At 50.0% G+C, this 21,453-nt stretch overlaps 1 pseudogene; it reads left to right on the forward strand.

Moving 5' to 3' along the window:
- The first annotated feature begins 582 nt into the window (after positions 1–582).
- On the forward strand, positions 583–13,391 carry LOC120690159 (annotated as a pseudogene).
- The last annotated feature ends 8,062 nt before the right edge of the window (positions 13,392–21,453 follow it).

Raw genomic sequence — 21,453 nt, forward strand, 5'->3', positions numbered from 1 at the left:
GCAAACATGCAGCAGCTTATGGCAAAAAATTTTTCATACCCTGTTTATGTTTTAGCATGGAGGAGCTGGTCGCATGGTTTTCCGACAGGGGGTGTTACATGTTTCCGAGAGGGCATGGTTGAATATCCTTGCGATGCATCATCCTATGGTAATGGAAGACTACAATGCCTCAACTCGGATCACCTAGATCTTCATTGCTTGATGAGAAGACCTATTTTTTTATAAGTTCATGTGGTGACCTATATATATATATATATATATATATATATATATATATATATATATATATATATATATATATATATATATATATATATATATCACGGACGGAGTTTCAATATTGTTTTCGGAAAAAAATGCTCTGGGTTCAATAATATATTTGTTTTGTTTTTGCCTAGAAAATAACAAAAACACTAATAAGAAGAGTTCGGGCTGGCCAATTGAACAAACAGACATCGGCTCATAGCCCAGTAGGAAATCCAGCCCATCAAGCCCACATGACAAAATTCTGCCTTCACGCTGCAGTAACGTAAAGCAATGTACGCAACAGTAGTTTCTGTCTCCTCCGCCGCGTTGCGTAGGATCACAGAACTCACTCGAACGCGCGGCGCCTCCCGCGGTCCCGCCTCGCCGTTGGCACCCGCCGCCGCCTGCCTCACCGGGGTCCCATGGCAGCCGCGCCGTCGAGGTGCCTCCTCGTCACTGGCCCACCGGTAATCCCCTAACCTCTCACAGGACCCTCCTCCTCTTCTCCCAACAGCCGCCTCACGGCTTGGGCTTCTGGTGCTTGCAGGGCGTGGGGAAGACGACGCTGGTCATGCGGGTGTTCGAAACCCTCAGGGCTTCCCACCCGAACCTCACCATTCGCGGCTTCTATACACGTACTGCGTTTACCTAGCCCTCTCGAACTCCAATTCGTCCCCGGCTTCCCGCTTCGCAGCTGGCAACCAGAAATTTCACCAGCTTTTGTGTGTCATCTTGTTTGCAGGGGAGGTGAGGGAGAGTGGGGAAAGGGTAGGGTTCGAGGTTGTCACGCTCGACGGCCGAAGTGGACCGCTCGCTTCATCCAAGGTTTCCAGGTCGGTCTCCTTGCTAGTATGCTACTTCTGGTTTCATTTGTTGAGCATTGTGCATTTGGGTAAGGGTAATTGGGATTTTGAAATGTGTCAGTACTATGGAAATTATCTGATGATGTGGAGTTGTAGGCTACTTATTCAAGCTGTCAAGCACGATAGGAGCTATTGCATTGCTATGTATCTGGACAAATAGCCCAACATGTCTTTAAAGATTACTTCCCTGCATTTCTAGTTCTAGTTAAAGTCACTGCTCAATTCTAAAGGAAGGTCCCATTTCCAACGCGCTAACGCCAACTATTGTCCATGCTTGGACGACTTAAACCAATGGCCGACCCAGTAATGGAATGGGCCTGGGTGAAGTCAAAGAGTTGTCCTCTTTCAATCTCTAGCAGGATAGATTTGCGATCACAGTTGATAGATCTGTACTGCTAGCTGTTGGGTTCAACAGATCAGTCTGGTCTCTTTTTTACTCTCTTAGCTCTAATGTTTAACTCTAAGACCCACGCACATGCTACTTGCCTTATTTCTATCTGGTTGTGGTCGACGCACACAAGAATAACCCACATAATTTTTGCCATTGTAAAATGCTCAATACCAGGACAACTGCCAAACCACTAGCCGCACAATATATCAGGTGACTATTACATGCACGAACAAGCTAATACCTAGTTACATGCACGCAAAAACTCTGGAACACACGTACTGCACACCTGCAGGCACAACTATGCATTGCCTGACTCAGTGACTCCTGAAGGCATGGCAATGGAGCCTGGTCAGGCGCCCAGGGTCGCCGGGCCCTGGGTCCACCCCTGACTTAAACCCAAGTATGCATGGCCTGACTCAGTGGCATGGCAATGGAGCCTGCTATCCTGGTCAGGCTCCCAAGGTGCCGGGCCCTGGGTACACCCCTGACTTAAACCCTTCTTTGCTGATGATTGTAGAATGGTTCATCTTCATTTTTCAGGCAACTTGTCCTAGTATGTGTTAACTACATGTTCTGTTTGGTTAAAACACACTCTACATGTTCCTAAATTTTGTAGTGTCGGAAGAAATAAAGTTTTCCAGTTCCTGTTATCATACTTCCATTCTGCACTACCAATTAAGCCAATCATTACATCTTTGCCCCTCAATTGTTTTTTTAATTATCACAGCACTGCATGGCTGCCATTGCTTATTTTTGCAATACTACTTTGATATATGTTTGGTATTCTGTTAGCCTAGATATGTTCACGCATAATATCATGTTTTTGCTCTTTTGAAGCCCCACCAAAAGGTCAGGCTCACTTGCTATTATGCTTGTTCTGATTTCATTTGTTTAGAACCATGCATTTGGGTAGCTGAACTTTTGAAATGCATCACTGCTGTGAAAATTATCTAATACTATGGAGTAGTAGACTAGTTGTTTTCAATCCTTCAAGATCAGACAGGAGCTACTGCATTGCTCTGCATCAAGCATATTGTCTAACATCTTGAAATTGCTACCTGCAATTATAGTTGAAATTTAGTGCTCAATTTTAAATGAAGGCCAAGTAATGGCCTTGCTCAAATGACTTAAACCCATCTTTGCTGATGATTGGAGAATAGTGCATCTTGTCTAATACACAGATTGTCTGACTAATTGTGCTGGTCTGTGCTTATGTATAACACTATATGTAAATTGTCACATAAACTTCTCATTGTCAGATGAACATGGAATTTTCCAATTCCTGTTGTCATACTTCCCTCCTACATATACCAGTTAGCCAAAATATGACAGTTTAATGAAATACCGTGTTCATTGCCTCTTTGCCCATGTAATAATTTTCAACCATCATGGTGATATATGGGTGCTGAATTCTTTTAGCTTAGATATGTTCACGCATACCATCAACACTTTGTTCTTTTTGCAGCCCAGAATCTGTTAGATGGCCTACTGTTGGGAAATACAAAGTAGATGTAGCATCCTTGGAATCACTAGCATTACCTGAGCTGCAGGTAAGCAGTTCTGAGTCATGAAATCTGAAGGGTCGCGTTCGTATGTTCTTGTTAGTTAGCTGATGCATGAAAAGGTTTCGGAAGTCTGTGTTGAACTGTTGATTGATTATGATGCAAAAGGTAATGCACTTCATATTCCTTGTTGAAATGTCAGGTCAAGGAAGAAACAGATCTCTTCATCATTGATGAAGTGGGTAAAATGGAGCTGTTCAGTTCAGCATTTTTCCCTTCTGTAATGAGAGTTATTGAATCCAATATACCAGTGTTGGCCACCATACCGATTCCTAGAAATGGCCGGGACATTCCAGGAGGTACCTTGTTATCTTCTTTTGCAACTTTGCAGAGGCTACTGATCAATATTGTTGATGTGTTGTACAAAATCTTTCATAAATGACCATTTCCTTGGTTGCCTTTAACACTCATTTCATCTATGTATTTGAGGAAGCTACATTCATGCACATGTTTAAAGCTTGTTAATTCAGCCAACTATGCTATGTTATGCCAATAAATTATTTGATACCTCATACCGAAATACTATTCCAAAATTTTCTTCAAATTTAGTTGCAAGTCCTGATTCTGACCATGGTTTGCCCCTGGAGTTCTCATTGAATACTTTTTTCTGTAAAATGCAGTTGCAAGGTTGCGGAATCATCCTGGAGCAGCTATTTTCACCTTAAATACTGGTAATAGGGATATGATGAGAGAAACAATCTACAATCAGTTAAACTGTTTGTTGCAGAAGAGGTGATTTGCTAACCTCCCTGTGAGCTCATTTTGTTAGTCTGACATAAGGCATGAAATAAAATCTTTCTTGTATGCAAAATCAAAAGTAGAAGTGTTCACTATTTGTACAACATAGCCTATAATAGACTTATGGTCACGTCTTATGGTGTTGTACCTGAACCTGAAATACCCTTTTCCATGTTTACTGACTAATGAAAAGACTGGATTACTATATTCTTGCGCTGTACTGGTAAAATCATAATGTACAATAAACTTGCTGTTTAGTTTTTCTTAGTTCTCTGTGTGGTTCTTCAATCATGTATTCACATTCACTGAGTCGAAAAACTTCGTCGCAACAGCTCTCTTGTATGGATGGCTGGATGCATTTAGCATGTAGTGACCTCTACAACAAATATCACATGCTTTGCACAACTAATTTGCTAAAATGCCATTATTGCTTGCATATAACTCCAATTTGGTTTGGCCACTTGCATATGTAGCTTAATTGTTGCTGTAGTTCTTACTTCTTACCCTCATTATGTCTATGAAAGATGACCAAGTAGTTGAAATTTGCATGTACTTCTTACTCTCATCTTGTCTATGAGAGATGACCAACACTTTGTTAGAGCGTATGATCACTAACGTTAACTGTTAACTGAGCTGTGGCTTGTGTTTGGTAGTTTAATGCAGATGGCATCATGTAATCTTATAGCTCACGGCACCTTGATTCTTTTAAGGATGCCTAACCTGTAATAAATTCCTGAAGTGTTAAATGACGATGAAGTTGAATACTGAAATGAAGATCAAATTTCTGCATTAGTAGGCAGCTATGCACAATGATGAAACCTATCAAGAAAAGCGAGTATAAATAGATTAGATTTCTTTATTTATACCAACCAATGAAAACACAATCAGATTACTCTGTTGTTGCTTTGTCTTGGTCAAATCTGAGTGTAACAAGCATGTTGTTGAGATTTCCTTAGTTCTGTGTGTGGTTCTTCAATCATGTATTTACATCTACTGAGTCAAGGTTTTAACATCACAACAGCTCTCTCTTATTCGATGCTCTTAGCATGCAGTGACCTCTACAACAAGTATGACAGGCTTTGCACAACTAATTTGCTAATATGCCACTACTGCCTGCCTATTTTGGGCCCATAATGATTCCTGCTTGGTTTGGCAGCCCCATTGTAACTTAATCATTGCCCTAGTTCTTATCCTCATTTTGTCCATGAAAGATGACAAATTAACTGAAATGTGCCGTAGTTCTTAACCTCGTCTAAGAGAGATGACCAAGTAGCTGAAATGACAATCAAGTTGGATAGTAATAATGATAGAAGCTTCAGACATCTTGAACCAGCACTTGTGAGTTGTGACCTTTTCTTGTTAGTGCATGATCACTAATATTAACTGCTAATTGAGCTGTGACTTATGTTAGGTAGTTTAGTGCAAATGACATCATGCAGTCTTATGGGTCACCGCACATTTGATTCTCTTAGGGATGTCTAACCTGTAATAAGTTCCTGAAGTTTTAAATGATGATGAAGATCAAATTTCTGTATCAGTAGGCAGCTATGCACAATGATGAAACCTATCAAGAAAAGCGAGGAGAAATATATTACATTTCTTGGTGTAATGATATAATGCACAAAAGAATCGATGCATAAGTGTCAATTTGGTTGACAAAGGAGGTTTTCTCAATCCTCTTTGCATTTCTTCCAGCATTTTGGACCACTGCTGCTAAGACACCTCGTAATGGAGTAGGACATCCTAGAAGCAAGCAGCAACTTCACATGACACATGTTCTTGTGGGGGACTCTTGATCTGAATGATCACAGGGAATTTTCACCCAAAGAGGCACACTCTTTTGATTGAGGTGGGCACAGTGCACTGATCATGACACCCCTTTACAACCCACAGAGCCCCATCCCTCCCCATTGAGCCCTCCCGGAAAGATGCCATTAAACGCCAACAATGTGAGTTTTGGTAACATTAGAGCAACTCCAGCCGGGCCCTTAAATGGGACTCTATCTCTTGTTTTAGTCTCCCAATAGAAAAAACATCTCCAACCGGGCCCCTATACGAGCCCCCATTTTGGGGAGGCCACTAAATTTTGGTCCAGAGTCCCTAGAACTGGAGGCCCTCTAAATTTAGTCACCCTGCTGGAGTTTGAAGCCCATAAATTTTTATAGGCTGGCTCCTAAAAGCAATATAGGGGCTCAAATTTAGTCTCTCCGTTGGAGTTGCTCTTAGCAAATGGCAAGCGAGCCCAGGACCATCTGGGCTGAGTTTTTTCAGTTTTAAGAACTGAAAGCTCCTTTAAACTTGTTGACAATGTTTTGTTGAAGGCAGAAAGTGCAAGGCAATCTCTCAGGAGATACGATACTCCATCTTTGTCTAAATAAACAAATGCTTAGGCGTGCACCATTTATAAATGCAGATTACAGATTGTCCTGTGCAAGCTGGAGCTGGAACCAGTGAAGAACTTCAAGGAAATCTGCATACACAGGTTTGCCCATCCTACTGCATAACCGGAAACTTTTCTTGTGTGTCAGTAGCCTTTGAATTGAGTCTGAATGGAGTGAATAGTCATTTGAGAGGAACAAACAGTTTGTCGAGTGACACGACCACAAGACTCAAATAGCTGCCCATTTTCGTGCTTGGTCTGAAACGTCCTTGCTGGTGAGCTTCCGAGGAAATCTTGGGCTTTCTGGGAGGACAGCCTTGCGGATGACCCTAGCGCCCTCCCCTCGCTTTAGGCAGTGCCAGTGTAGCTGAAACGCTGAATGGTATTGATTCGATGGCAGCCCCACCATGTGATATCTTCATGCAGCCTGTAGGAGGGGCCGCCGGTTAACTTGTTTAATCCCGGCTGCATAATTCCCCCCCCCCCCCCCCCTCTCCCCTCCAGTGCAGTGCAGGTTTAGTTTAGCGCCGAGGAATGATGGCCGTGCGTGAACGCACGCCGCCGGTCGATAGCACTTGCCGGATTTAAGAAGGGAAAGAGGCATTGATCCTCCTACCGAAAGCTTGCGCTGTGCCCTTTTGTTCTTGTACTGGAATGACGTTTGCTTGGTACCTTACCTTCTGGCTTCAGTAAGTCCGTGCCTCCCTGCTGTGCTGCTTATCCATGAGCCTGCTCCCTCACTGCATATGATTTTGATGGGATGGAAACACAGGGGCCAGTCTCGTACCGGTTGCAGTTGGCAGTTTGGTGAGACATGGTGTTACGAGCCAATAATAATACAGCGTTGGCAATGTCACCTCTGATAGCAGCTAGCGGCAACTAACTAGCTATAACTATAAGCCCCTCCCGGCCAGGGCCAGGCCAGCGAAGCCGGCGCATCCGCACGCACGACACGCATAAGAAAACAAGCAGCGGGCAGCAGCAGTTGTTAGCCGGGTGATGGAGCATGTGCTTGTGCGTGCAGGACGGACGTCATCAACACTCCGATGACGCCGAGATCTCATCTCACACATGACATCCATCACGCGTCGCTCTCGGGCGGGCGGCTCCCGTGCGACACCGCCCCGGCAGCCCTGGCGGGCGCGCCCCGCCGCGGCATTGATGTGCCGCGCCCGCACCAGCAAACACGCCCGCTGAGGGCAGTTACAATGCAGACTTCACTCATAGAGTCTAAACCTCAAAAATTCCATCACAAGAAACTATATTTTCCAATGCAAAATGTGTTACTTTGGTTTATATGACCCATTTGTCTCTCTCATATTCATTCTTGATTTGCGTGAAGACTTAGAGTCTAAATAAGATTTGGAGTCTTAATTTCTCTTCCTCTCTCTTCTATAAATATACTGTCACATCAGCAAAACACAATAAATAGAAAGCTTAGACTCCATAGTAGAGTCTGAATTGGGACTGCCCTGAGCCTGCCGCCGCGGTCCCGGAGCCATTTGGTTGGGGTGTTCCTCCTGGAAATATGTACACACGTACGTGTCGCGCCATCAGTATTCAATAATCATGTAGTAGTATACTAGTATCACGTAGACGGAGTCGTTAAGTCGTCTATGCATGTTTGTTTATAGTTGTGCTGCATCTGATGATGATTGGTGAGGCCGGCATACACATACGACATACGACGTTTTTGACTTTTTTCTTCATAAGCAGAATTTTTCAAGGAAATGCAAAAGGGGAAGAAACTGGACGGAGATGCTGGTACGGCAGCCCTCAGAGCTGCCTGTCACGTTTTCATCTTTGAAGTAAAAAAAAAAATCCGTTTTAAACCTCGTTTTGTCGGGTGTTAATAGCCTACAGAGATTGACCCAGGCATACTGCTCTAGCGCATCTATTGCAAGTCTAGTCTGAACACATTTCATTTTTCTTAGAGAGTCTAGTATCCAACAGCTTGGTCATTTCAGTTGGATAATTCTGGTACAGGGTGGGGTGCATCAAGTGATTCCTCTTCTACATCTATATAAGAAACCATTTCACGAGGGAACATCTCATCCGCTCCCCACATGATGCTGACCAACACAGGTTGCGACTGCGATCCGTGCCCCCGGAACGGCCGGGGCAGCGGGCGGTTATCAAAAACGGCGCCAAATGGAGCCTCCGGAGAAGGGAAGGGAAGCTAAAGGAGCAGGAAAAGATCAACGAAAGCGTGTGGCGCACCAACTAGAGTCCTCGCGCAACCGAGCTGTCCCCGGCCTAAAAAACTGTCAAGAGCTATGGCCTCATTTTTTACCTGGCTCCTGCTACCGAATCTTCCTCACTGGCTGCCGTTCTCACCTCCGCACCTGCAAAACCTTCCCGTTTTAACCTCCCCTGGCGGTAAAGCAGTTAATTCCTCACCAGACGTCCAGCCCAGAGGGGAGTCAACCGCTGGGACAGCTCATCATCTTTTCGTTTTAACCACACTTAACTACGGCCAGTGAGAAAAGGTTTCATCACGCATGGTTAAAACATGCATCCATGCCGGTTGAAAATTACTCATGATCATAGCCTAATCCCAGTGGCAACAGAGTGGCGAAGTGGGCGTAATAAAGGGCAAAGGGAAAACTGGAGAAAAGGAGGAGGGGTGGGTGAGGGGGAAAGGCGGAACAAGCTTTCGCTTTCCTTCCTCCACCTCTTCCCTACGTGGGCTGTAGTAATTATTATGCGTGAGTGCCACCATAAGCGCGCATCAACAAGAGCTTAGAGCTCCCGCGGCCAGCGGCGTATCTCTCCGTTCCCCTCCTCTTCTCGCCTCCCACGGCGCCTGGGTTCCCACGGCGGGAGGAGCAGCCGCGAGGCCCGCCCGTGCACGCGACGACGACCGGCGGCCGGTCGCCGGAGCTGCCTTGCCAGCTCCGGCGAGATCAACCTTGGATGTATGTCTCTGGCCTTCGTTTGTCAGTTGGTTCGTTCGCGTTTGCGTGCAAATTGATTTGTTGGGGTGGTTATCTTTTTTTTTTTCTTTTCTGGTTGTTCTTGGAGGGAATGCTGTTTCTTCTTCGTTGTGATCTGGTTGCACGTGGGTGGGTTCAGCTTCCCATTCTGTTGATGACTTGCCATGTCTGTTCATGCGCTGGTGTGCCTGGCCTTGGATGATTCTTTTAAAATGAATTCGAGAAAGTTTTGTCCGCATGATCCTGCTCTGCTTACTTCTGGATGGTTTCTTTTAGTTCATGGCGATTAGAAATGCCTATCGATTCCAGCTGCTGTTGTGACCGCGATGTTCAGAATCCATCTCATGTCTGAATTTGCTCCGGCCTTGTGTATCGCTTTGATTTAATTGGCAGTTTCGGTTGCGACATGCTTTTCTGCAGAAACTGACATGATATCCTGCACTTCTTTCTGCAGGATAAGAAAGTCAATCTGTTTCGTCCTGCGGTCTGCGGAGACCCTGATCTCGCCATCGAAGCACACGCTGGATCTCCGTGGCTGGCACCATCATGCTGCAGTACCTGGACTTCTCTCACGCCAGCACCTCAAGGAAGTTGGGGCACAAGAGGCAGGGAGATGGTATGGCGATGCATGTTGATCCATTTCTCTCTGTCCACCATCCTGCGGCACCACTCTACCTGAATTTCTGAATCCTTGATAGATGCTAACATCTTCATAGAATGTGATAGTTTGATCAAGAGTTATTTCTTTTCTGATATTTCTCCGTTTTTTGGTGACTGAATTCGGAACTCTTCCAGGATTTGAAGCTCCAAGGAACAGCATGGAGTTCGCCTTGGAGGCTTCCCACAGCTACGGCGTTTTCCAAGAAGATGTCCCTGTGAGTCTTTCCTTATACCACTATACTGCTCTGTCAGAGTAATTCCTTCCATCTTCTGTCCCCCCAAGTACGCACCGTTCTGTTTCAGAAAAGAACATGTCTTATTTTTCTCTGACCAATAGTTTGTTGTGTGCGTGAAAAACTTTGATCATTGCTCAGCGACGAGGTGCCTACTTTGGTAACTTTGTTGCGAGCTCCTACCTGCACTTGTAACTGATTGTAGTTACCTGACAAGACACAGCAGAAACTGCATAAATAATGGGAAACGGTAGCATATACTGTTGCATCTACTGAATAGTCAGTGTCAGTCTTTGCCTCCTTGTCATCTTTCCATTCCATGGGCAAACTTTTCATTAGGCACGTCAAGTATTTTTCTTCATCTCTTAAAAGATTCTGCTTTTTTGGATGAAGCAAAGTTCAGTTACTATTTGGAAAAAGCTGTATTGTTTTTATTGTGCAAAATGTCACAAACAAGAAATTGCAGTGATCTGAATATCTGATTGAATTTCCTGTGAATTTTGCAGTATTCCTATAATACGAGGCAGTACCCAAAGTCCGGGCTCAGCCACAGCAACCCAATCAAGAAGCTGATCCATGAGGACATTTCCTTCAGAACAAATGAAGGCCACAAGAGGCCGGGTGTCATCGCCAGATTGATGGGCATGGACTCACCTCCGCAGAACGCATCCACTGAATCCATCAGCCATTCAGAAGAAAGAAGATCAGAGATCACTCCAAGATCAGTATCAAGAAGTAGAGATCCTTCTGAAATGATCTCAACCAAGCATGTCTCCTTCGTGCAACCCAATAAGGATTCCATCAAGCATGCACCAAAGCAAGAAATCCGAGCCTATGACGGCGAGAGGGATCTGTTTGGGCAGCTGAGCAAGCGGAACAATGAGTGGAGTAAGCCGCAGCCGCGAGAGCACCCGCAGGAGGAGGAGCTGCAGAAGTTCAAGAAGGATTTCGAGGCGTGGCAGGCGAGCAGGGCATGGAAGCAATCAAGAAGTTTCGAGTTGGAGTGTAGCCTCGACGACGACGACAAGTGCACGGACATCGTGCCGTACAGGCACCAGCACCACAAAGGGAAAGATGCTAGCAGTGGCACCAGGTATATGCACTCCAGTGACGATCTGCATCGGAGAAGAAGCAAGGAGAGCAGCACGTCAATCTCTGGAAGCCGTACGTTCTCTCTGACGAGCGCAGACGCGTGTTCCACAAGGTTGCCACTCTCCAGGTTCTACCACGAGGAGGAGAGGTTGTTGTCGCCGACGAGGATCGTCGTCCTGAAACCCTGCCCAGAGCTGAGCATGGACGACATCGAGGAGTCGTCACTGGGGTCGCCGGAGCTGGTGAAGAAGGAGAACAACATGGAGGCCTTCCTCGAGGAGGTGAAGAAGAGGCTAAAGATTGAGCTCGAGGGGAGTATGGCCTCTAACGACAAGGCGGACCGGTGGGCCGGAGGCGACATCCTGGCCGACCCGAAGCAGATCGCGCGGAACATCGCCAACCAGATCAGGGAGAACGTCACGAGGGACTTGCACCCGGCGCTGGTACGGTCGGAGTCGACTCGATCGTACCGCAGCGACGTGACATTCAATGGGCAGAGCCAGATGGACTACATCGGAAGAGATGCCAGGAGGCAGCTCTCTGACAGACTGAAGAACGTGCTGAGAAGGGAGCCGGACGCCGAGCCGCCGCCGTTCTCTCACCGGAGAAGGCCCACCTCGACGTCGTTCGACGAGGAGCCGAGGCCCAAGCCAAGGCACGACCTGGCATCAAGGAAGGGGAAGATCAGGAGCAAGGAGGAGAAGAAGTGCGCGATCGAGTCTGACGTCAGGTCCTTCAGATACGGATCAAACAAGACTCCAACCCAATTGGACTCTGAGCCAGTGTCGCCGAGAAACCTCATGAGGTCGTTCTCGGCGCCGGTGTCCGGGACGACCTTCGTGAAGCTCCTCTCGGAGGAGCCGCGGGTGCTGACCGGAGCACGGCTGCAGCGCAAGCAAGAAGGCCACAGGAGCAGGCCGTCGTCGGAGGAGAGGAAAGGGAGGAAGGACGCGTTCAACATCAAAGGCAAGGTGTCCAACTTGAGGCAGAACCTGGGTCTCAGAGCGAAGCTGTTCGGCAAGAAGTTCCACACCTCCGACGAGTCGTTCCCGGACGACCTCCCTCCGATCGGCACGCTCGTCACTGCCCCCTCCGTTCTCATACACCCCGGCGTCCTCCAGGTAAGGCAACTCCACCAAAGTTAATGCTCATTCAGAGCCATTGCAATCTGACATGAGGCTGATGCCGGTTTGGTTGCAGGAGAACTCAACGGAGGTGCCGCCGAGCCCGGCGTCGTGGTGCAGCAGTCCGCCTGACGAGATGAGCAGGGGAGGCTACCCGAGTCCTGTCTCGCCATTGGAGGCCTCCTTCAGCGAGCACCGGTCGCCCTTGAGGACGGCGGCTAAGGACATGAGCTCAAGTGCTTGCGGTGAGTATCAAACGTCAAATGATGCTCGTTTCAGAAGTTTATTATCCAGAAGTTTATGCTGTTTGCATGAGTTTTGACCAAAGAACCTCTCGCAGAGGCAAGAGTCTTGTCAGAACAAGTTGAGGCTGAAGAACAAGAAGCTGAGACAAGCAGTCCTGTCCCGGACGACGACATGGACGAGTTCGATCACCCCATCAAATCTTTCATCAGAACTGTTCTTGTCGTCGCCGGCTTGTACGGAACGAGGCAGAATCCTGGCAATTTGCCATCGGACTACGAAGCTAGTAAGCCGATCCCCAAGCGGGTGCTGGAGGAAGTGGAGTCCTCATCCTCAACCTTAGCAGCAGCAGCAGCAGAAGTCGATCGCCGGCTCCTCTTGGACCTGATCAACGAGGCGCTGCCGGGAGCCGTCCGGGCGTCGACGACGCTGGGCACGTTCGACAAGTGCTGGAGAAGAGTCCCCAGCGGCAAGAAGCTGCTGGAGGCTCTGTGGAAGTCGGTGCAGGTGTGGCTGGATCCTCCAAGCGACAAGACGACGTCGAGCTCCGCCTCCGTGGACGTGCTGATTGAGCGCGACCTGAGCATGTCAGCGTGGCACGGCGAGTTCCGCGACGATGCCGACGAGCTGGGAGGGGAGGTGGAGGCGGACGTACTGGACGAGCTGGTCGACGAGATGGTGTGGGATGTGCTCCTCAACGTCGGGGACTGATGATTTATTATTATAGGTCTCTTCTGACTGGTATACTTGTACATTTTGGGGTGCTCCTTTTTTCTTCTTCTTCTTCTTCCCTACGAGTGCTTGCTGGAATTGCGATCGGGTGTTAGGTGAGTGAGAAATGTAACTATGTTTGCGTGTGAAGAATGCTAAATTTACCTAAGATATGCATAAAAGAAGCAAAAAGAGAGTGAGTTTTAAAGAAAGGAGGGCATGCTTTGTGCCATTGTGGTGCTGTATTTTTTTTCAAAGAAACACCGGGGACGAACAGTCCCCACCTGAATCAACTTCCATAGATGCCGGCTAGCCGGCGATGGAAAGTTTAGTTGTTACAGGGCATTGGAGCAGCCAGTTTGTAAGGCTGCCGGTGAAATATATTAGCAATAGACAGATTAATACAAAACACGAATCCACGTCAAACCATCATATCATACATGTAATGCATTAATTGAAACCTTCCTGTTGCTTGGCTCTCTCCTAGTTTATGGTTTGATTGCTCGGAAGCAGCCAAAATGCTTTAGAAGATAACTTTGGCAGATCTTTTGAAGGATCATAGCATACTCTTTCAGTGTTTTCAACTATGTTTTTTTTAACGAATAGCACGAGAGTGTGCTTATTTCATTGATAAAGAGGAAGAGAATACAAACACAAAGGTTATGGTTACAAATGGGAAAATCTCACGGAACAAATGCCGCTAGGGGCCTCGCTCCTGCCGCTATCCAAGCGGCCACCTCCTCCTCAATCTTGCCGAGAACCGAGCAGAAGCTAGACTCTCTCCTGTTGAAGATTCTTGCGTTACGTTCGTTCCAGATGATCCACATGATGAGTAGCGCAAGGCTGCGAATTCCTTTCTTCGGGATTCCCGGTAAAGTGGTGATATTGGACCACCACTCAAGTGCCGAATTTTGCAATTGTCCCCAAGAATTGCGCTTCGTAGGCCGATTTAGAGGAGTATTCACCAGAAGAAGAGAGTTTCCACTTACTGTTATCCGGCTGGTCATTGTGTCGTACCACATTTCGCAGCAATCCCCAAAGGTGTGCAAATTCTAGGAGGTGTGTGGTGGTAATCGCATGGGTGTTTCTGAACTCCCGAATCCAATTGTTCCTATGGAGGGCGTCCACCACCATCCATTGCTTGTTTTTGGATAATTTGTATAAGTTTGGCACAATGTCTTTAGGTCGACGTCCTTGAATCCACCCCGACTGCCAGAATTTTGCCTTTTTGCCATCTCCAAGTGTGATAGTTGTGCAGGCTGCGAAAAGAAGCCGGTCCGAAACAAAGCACGGGGGGTCGGAGCCAACCCACGCCTTTTCCGGAGAGACCCACTCGTGCCAAAGCCAGCGAAGCCGCAGTGCTCTCAAGAAGCTGTCCAAATTAAGGACTCCCAAGCCCCCAAATTTCTTGGGGAGGCAAGAACGTATCCAATTTACTTTGCACTTTCCTCCGGTGAGCTCTTGGTCACCTGCCCAAAGAAAGCGTTTGCGGATTTTATTGATCTCATCAAGGACTTCCTTGTGCGGTTTGAGAGCCGTGAGGAGGTAAATAGGCTGGGCCAAAAGGACCGATTTGGTGAGGGTTGCATGTCCGGCTTGCGTAAGGTTTTTGCCGTGCCAGGCTGAAAGTTTGCTTGCCGCCTTATCAATGAGAGGTTGGAAGTCTACTCTGCGCAGTCTTGTAGGAGACAAAGGTAGGCCAAGAAACTTGATCGAGAAGGTGCTTCTCTTAATTGGTAACCCATCAAGGAGCGCTTGAAGATCAATGCCCTCGCAGGAAATTGGAGTGACGCTTGTTTTGGCCATGTTGGTATTTAGGCCCGAGGCTTCGCCAAAGTTGCAGAGTAACTGCGTCAAGTTCTTGAAGTCGTCTTTGTCTGGCCTGATGAAAATGGCAGCGTCGTTCGCATAGAGGGATGCCCGAAAATGTGCTGCACGACCACGAATTTTACTAAGCAGACCCAAGTCAGTGGCTGCTGAGAGGAGTCTCGGAAGCGGGTCGATTGCCAGCACGAAGAGTAGTGGAGATAGTGGGTCTCCCTGTCTTAAACCGCGGCCATGTGCAATCGGTTCAAGAGGAATACCATTCAGAAGCACCCTAGACGTCGATGTGGCAAGGATGGAAGCAATCCAGCTCGACCATCTCAAAGGGAACCCCCTCTTCTGTAGTAGCGTTAAAAGGTAGTCCCATCTTACAGAGTCAAAGGCCTTCGAAATGTCAAGCTTCATGAGCAGGGCTGGAGATATATTTCTGTGAAGGCGCCGTGTAAATTTGCGGACGAACATGAAGTTGTCGTGGATGCTACGTCCCTTAATAAAGGCACTTTGGCACTGTGAGGTCAAGGTGTTCATGAAAGGAGCCAAACGCAATGCCATGACCTTGGTTATTGTCTTCGCAAAGGCGTGAATAAGGCTAATGGGCCGATAACCTTGAATCGTGTCCGCGCCCTCCTTTTTAGGGATCAGAACAATTGTCGCCTTATTAAGGAGGTTGAGATCGGAGCATCGGTTGTTGTAAATCGCGTTCGTAGCAGCCACAACATCTTGCTTGATGATCGGCCAGCATTTTTTTGAAGAAGAGACCTGAGAAACCGTCAGGCCCCGGGGATTTATCACCAGGCAACTGGCAAATGGCGGCAAAGATTTCCGATTCGCTGAAGGGGTCATCCAGGGACGCAACATTCACTGCAGGAAAGTCCAGTCGATCCCAGTTGAGATCTTTAGAGCGGTCGGGCGGGGTTGCCATGATGGTGGAGAAGTGCGCATGTATGGTATCCTGCTTTTCTTGGTGGGAGATTGCCCAACCGTGGCCAATGCGGAGGCGTTGGATGAAGTTTTTTCGGCATCTGCCGTTTGCTCGAAGGTGGAAGTATCTCGTGTTTGCATCACCTTCTTTAAGATTTGCAGCTCTCGCACACTGTTTCTTACGCGCTCTTTCAATTACTGCCCAGCCCAGAATCCTTTTTTTGAGTTTTGTTCTGATTCGCAGTTCAGCTTCTGTTAATTCTCTGCTTTCTTGGGCAATGTCCAATTGCAATATAACTTGCTGGGCCATGAGGAGTTTAAGTCTCGCATCCAAAATGATCGAGGAGCTCCAGGATCTCAGCGCCCTTGCCGTTGCATGAAATTTATGCCCAAGTCGATGGAAGGGTTCCGTGTTGGAAGTGGGAGCGTTCCAAGCAGCTTGCACCGTGTGCATGAACTGTGGAAGTTTGATCCAGAAGTTTTCGAATTTGAAAGGTGTCAGCCGACGTGGCCCAGAATCCTGAGCCAGGAGGAGCGGGCAATGATCGCTATGTGAAGACGATAGCGCATGGAGCGTGTGGTCTGGGAAGGCCAAATCCCAACCCTCGTTGATGAAGAAGCGGTCAAGTCGTATCAGCGTGGGGCGACGTCTTTTGTTACTCCAAGTGAAATTTCGGTTCTGCAGGTGAATCTCCTTTAACTCGCAAAAATTTAGCGCCGCTCGGAAGCGTCTCATGAGCTGCAAATCCAGATTTTGGTTGTTCCTGTCTCTTGCTCTGTAAATCAAATTGAAGTCACCTAGAAGGAGCCATCCGATGTCTGGTGGTGGTTTAAGAGCGCGTAGGTGATGTAGGAATGCCATTTTTTGATGCCTTCGAGAAGGGCCGTAAACCGCGATTAACAAGAATGTAGTTCCCGAGCTTCGAATGGTAACCCTCGCACTGAGTGAGAAGATCCCCATGTGTATGTCATTTACAAGGATCGTGCTGTCATTCCAGAGAATAATGATGCGGCCCCTAGTTCCCTGCGCAAGTTTGTGAGCGAAGCTGTTGAGACGATAGCCTCCCAGAAAGCCAGCAAGGGCATTATCAACATTCTGAAGTTTAGTTTCTTGCAAGCAGGCAATGTGGCAAGTTGTTGACTTTAAGGTTTCATGGACCGCCAGACATCGTGCCAGCGAGTTGAGACAGTGGACAATCCAGCTCAGCGTGTTGAAGTCGTTAGACATAATATGAGGAATAATGCCGCTTGCGAAGTTATGTTGCTAACATAGGCAAGTAGGGACGCAGTCGCCAAACGTAGGAAAGGTGCCAAAACCACCTGAAGGTCTGAAACAGCGGGGCAAAGGCGGAGGAGCGCAGACAGTCGAAAGTCATAACCACCAAAGCAAAGTCGATGTTTCGTAGATAAGGCCCGAAGGTCATAGCCAGCAGGGCAGAGACGCGGTCGCATACAGTATGCCCGATGGTCATAGCCAGCAGGGCAAAGACATGGTTGCAAACGAAATGCCCGAAGGTCGAAGCCAGCAGGGCATGAAAGTAGCGTAGGATACATGGCGCAGGTCACGCTCCAGTGCAGGCATGGTGCTTCATCAATCATCTGTCGCCGCGATCTCCTGCTGAATGTCTGGTGCCGCCTCCCCCGCGTACTGTATCAGGGCGTCGTGCACCAGATCATAGTCATCGTCGTCAAGGTTGAACAGCACCGTCATCGCTGCCAGTATGTGCTCGGGGAGGGGGCCGGAGAAGGTTCTGATGAAGTCCTGGAGGATCTCTTCAATGGGCTTCATTTCATCATTGGAGATCCCCAACTTGCACCAAAGATTACGCTGCGCACACTGGACAGCCGGCAGTAACGGGTGCTTGGCAAGCCTGGCGCTCCTCCTTACTGCTGACATGTCGAAGGTTCGTCATTGTCGGGGGCGCCGCTGCGGTGGCAGCGAGACGAGGGGCGGTTCAGGAGCCGTGAAGAGGTCATCGATGGCCGGCTCCTGCTGCTGCTCCTGGAGCATCGGCATCTGGTCGTCGGTCGGCGCAGACCACTCCTGGACTGTCGGTGCCTGGTCGTCGGTCGGCGTATACATTGCCGGCGCGAGCACCTCCTGCAGGCCGGCCTCAGCCGGCGGTTGGTGCAGAGCAGGCCGGCAAAGCTGCTCTAGCTCTTGGGCTTGAGACATGCGGCCCAGAGCAGGCCCGGGAGGAGAATCCGATCCGTGGACCTCATGACCAGGATCGGCCGGAGTCCTCCCAGGGGAGACCTCGGCGGGCATGGCAGCCGCCGCCGCCGCCGAGACCTACAAGCCGTTTAGGGCTCGCTCCACCTCCGCGATAGAAGGGTTTGCATCATCAACGATCCTGGAGAAAACGCGCGAGACAGGGATTAGGCGCTCACATTCTTTGGGGTAGACCAGGCTCCATTCCGACATGCCGGAGCTTCAGTGGCGATGGCAATTTTGTCGGCGAGGAGGCAGGCTTTGTTGATGTAGTCCGCCGCATGCTGAAGCCAGGCGCCAGCCGGCACGTCCACTCCAACCGGAGCATTGGACTTCAGGGCCTCGGCCTGCCTCAAGAAGGTCGCACGGAGCTCGTCTGCAGACATTGCAGGCAGCTCCGTCAAGGCAGGCAGCGGCAGCTGGAGGGTGCGCAGGCTGCTATGCTTGACCAGGCATGAGGAGCATTGCCGGCGTCGGTCACCCTTGAACTCGGAGTCTCAGCGGCGTGGCGAGTGCGAGCGCCCACGTCGCGGGGCGTCCGAGGCAGCACAGTCCGAGTTCCAGGGCCAACACCGCGAGTTGCCGCACCTGCCAGGGTGGTCGTAGACGTTGTCGTCATCTTCGTCGTCGTCGTGTCGCCGTTCCGGCCAGATGAAGCCCGCATCCTTGCAGGTGCGGCCACGGTTGAGTCGTAGGCTGTCCGAGCGCTCCTGGGGGCGGCCGGCGCGAGCCCGTTCGCGACCAGTGTCCTCGAGGCGCAGGGTGTCGTCGCGGCACGGCCGAAGAGAGTCCCCACTGGGCACCGGCTCGCGCGGTGGCAGGGGGAGACGCGTCGGGAACTCAGCTCTCGCGTCCGCAGGTCAGCCGTCGGCCAGCCCATATCGACAGGCATAGCCCCGGCGAACCGGCTTGAAGGCAGCCAGGTTGGAGACCGCCCCTTGAAGGTCTTGCGCCGCCGCCGTGTAGTCCTCGATGACGTCCAAGTGGATGAAGATCTCGTAGTGTACCCCTTGTTGCCACCGATCCGGCTGCTCGTGCAGGACGGCAACGGCGGAGGAGCGGTCCGACGGCCTGTGGGTGAAGACGAGCCACACCTTCTTGGGGATGGTGCTCGGGTCCTCAGTCCAAGCCCACAGGTCGATGTGCCGCGTGTCGAGCGGCTGCACCAGGTCCGAGTTGATGCACTAGAGAGCACATCGGCGACCAACAACGCGTTCAACAATCTCCGGCATCCAAGCGTGGCCGGGGATGCCGTCGAGGTAGAGCCTGACGCAGTAGAAGATGTGCATCCCCAAGGCATGGGAGAGGCTCCGCCAGCACCTCAAGCAGATGTCGATGCCCCGGCTGTGGGCCTTCTCGCAGTCCTCTTGGCGCTCGAAGCGAATTAGATATGGCTCTGGCTGGTGGACGGTGATGGTGATGGCCCCGCGCTCCAGGTGAAGGGCGTTTAGCAGCAGCTCCTCGATGTCCATAGCCCCAGTGCCGCGAGGCAAGTGCAAGGCCCAAGGGACGAGCGTGCATGCCTCCCAATCGCGAGCGTCGCGCTCCAAGTCGTAGGAGTTCGGCACGAAGATTGTGTCCTCCTCAGGGCGCATGTGCGGGTAGCCGAAGGCCATGGGGATGACCCCGGGGTGCAGAGGAGGGGGAGGAGGTGGCGGCGGCGGAGGTGGAGGCGGCGGCGGAGTCGAAGAGGGTGGAGAAGGAGGTGGTGGCGGCGGAGGTGGAGGCGGCGGCAGAGTCGAAGAGGATGGGGGTGGTGGCGGTGGCGGAGGTGGAGGTGGCTGGTTGCGATGCTTGCACAGACGACAGTCCCGCTCACGGTGGCCAAAACGGTGACAGCGGAAGCAACGGAAAGGGTCTCGACAGGACGCAGCGAGTTGTCCGTGCCCAAGACACCTGAAGCAGCGGCCGGCCGTGGCGATCTTGAATTCGTGGAGAGCGGTAGCTGAACGCCTTGAATGGTGGCGTGCTGCCCCCGAGTGGCTTGAATGCCGGTCATGTCCGCCGTCGCCTCGGAGCAGGGTGCCCGTAGTGCCGCAACGCGGCCCCTTTCGGCGCGAACGCACGGTTATCCAGCCTTGGTCAGACTCAGCTGGGGCAGGATGACGCGGAGCCCAGATCTGCTTCATCCTTGAGATCTTGCCGGAGTGAATGCGTGTCAAAGAGGGAGCACGTCGCGGAGGAGTGAATGCTTGGTGTGGAGGCTGGCGCTGTGCAGAGGAGGTAGCCGGGTGACATGACGGGCGGCTGGGGGCAGCTGGGTGGCCGTCGCAGACGGATGAGGTGGAGGGGAAGCCACCACAGTTGCACCGCGTCGGGCAACATCCGCGTAGGTGGGGGTCGGAGCCGGCTGGGCGGGCTGCAGATCTGCCACGGCAGCCTCCGGATCCGGCGTGGCGGGGACCCATTCGACCTCATCGACGACCGGGCATCCATGGCTGGGTGGAGGTGGTGGCGAATCCCTGAAGAATGCATCCCATGCGGATCTGCGGGGAGAGACTTGGGGAGGCAGGTCAAAGAGCTGCAAAAGGGGAGAGGGAGACTGACGATGGAGGATTTTGGGAGGCAGGGTGGTGGAGCGGCCGGTGGCCAGAGGCCGGCGGCGGTGGGGTGGAGGTGGGGGAGGGCCGAGTGGCATTTCGAACGCTCTCTGTGCCAATAAATCAATGATACGTGTTTTCAACTATGTTGAAGATGTGCATCGAGCTATCATCTTGGCTAATCCAATAAACGCAATTCGGCTCCAATCCAAACCTAGTCGCAGAACAGCATCCTCCATGGTATCCAGACCACAACAAAGCTCGATCACCAATGTCGTCTACCTTGTACCATTGTCGCCTCGCCACATCCATCTTGTAAAAGAGCAATACTAGTGACAATCGATCGGTTCGTATAGAAATATGCGAAGAATCGATAGGGTTCATTGTCCAGCACGAAATTACAGTCATGAGCCCTGTATCCATAAGGGTTTGGTGGCACAACCTGTGGCCAGCCATGTATTGTCATGATGTGGGTGTTGGGGCTTGGGTTGAACTCAAGGATACCAAGTTGGAGAGTTGAAATGGGAAAGTAAAGCTTTCTCTTACATGGCGTAAGATGGTCTATAATGATTTTCTTCCAAACTAGTCCTTTCATGTCGTATTGCTGGCTCCCCACGTCGTAGTCATACTTGATCCACTCGTGCCCACCGATGTGGCAATACCACAAACATGGGGCATCCGGATGAAGCACGACTACTACACATCCAGCACTTGTAGGCTTGTCAGACAGCGCTCACTCGAAGTATCTAGGCCCTGCTGTTTAGTCCCGGCGCAAAA

The sequence above is a fragment of the Panicum virgatum genome, chromosome 9N (assembly GCF_016808335.1).
Source record: "Panicum virgatum strain AP13 chromosome 9N, P.virgatum_v5, whole genome shotgun sequence".
NCBI classification, from domain to species: domain Eukaryota; kingdom Viridiplantae; phylum Streptophyta; class Magnoliopsida; order Poales; family Poaceae; genus Panicum; species Panicum virgatum.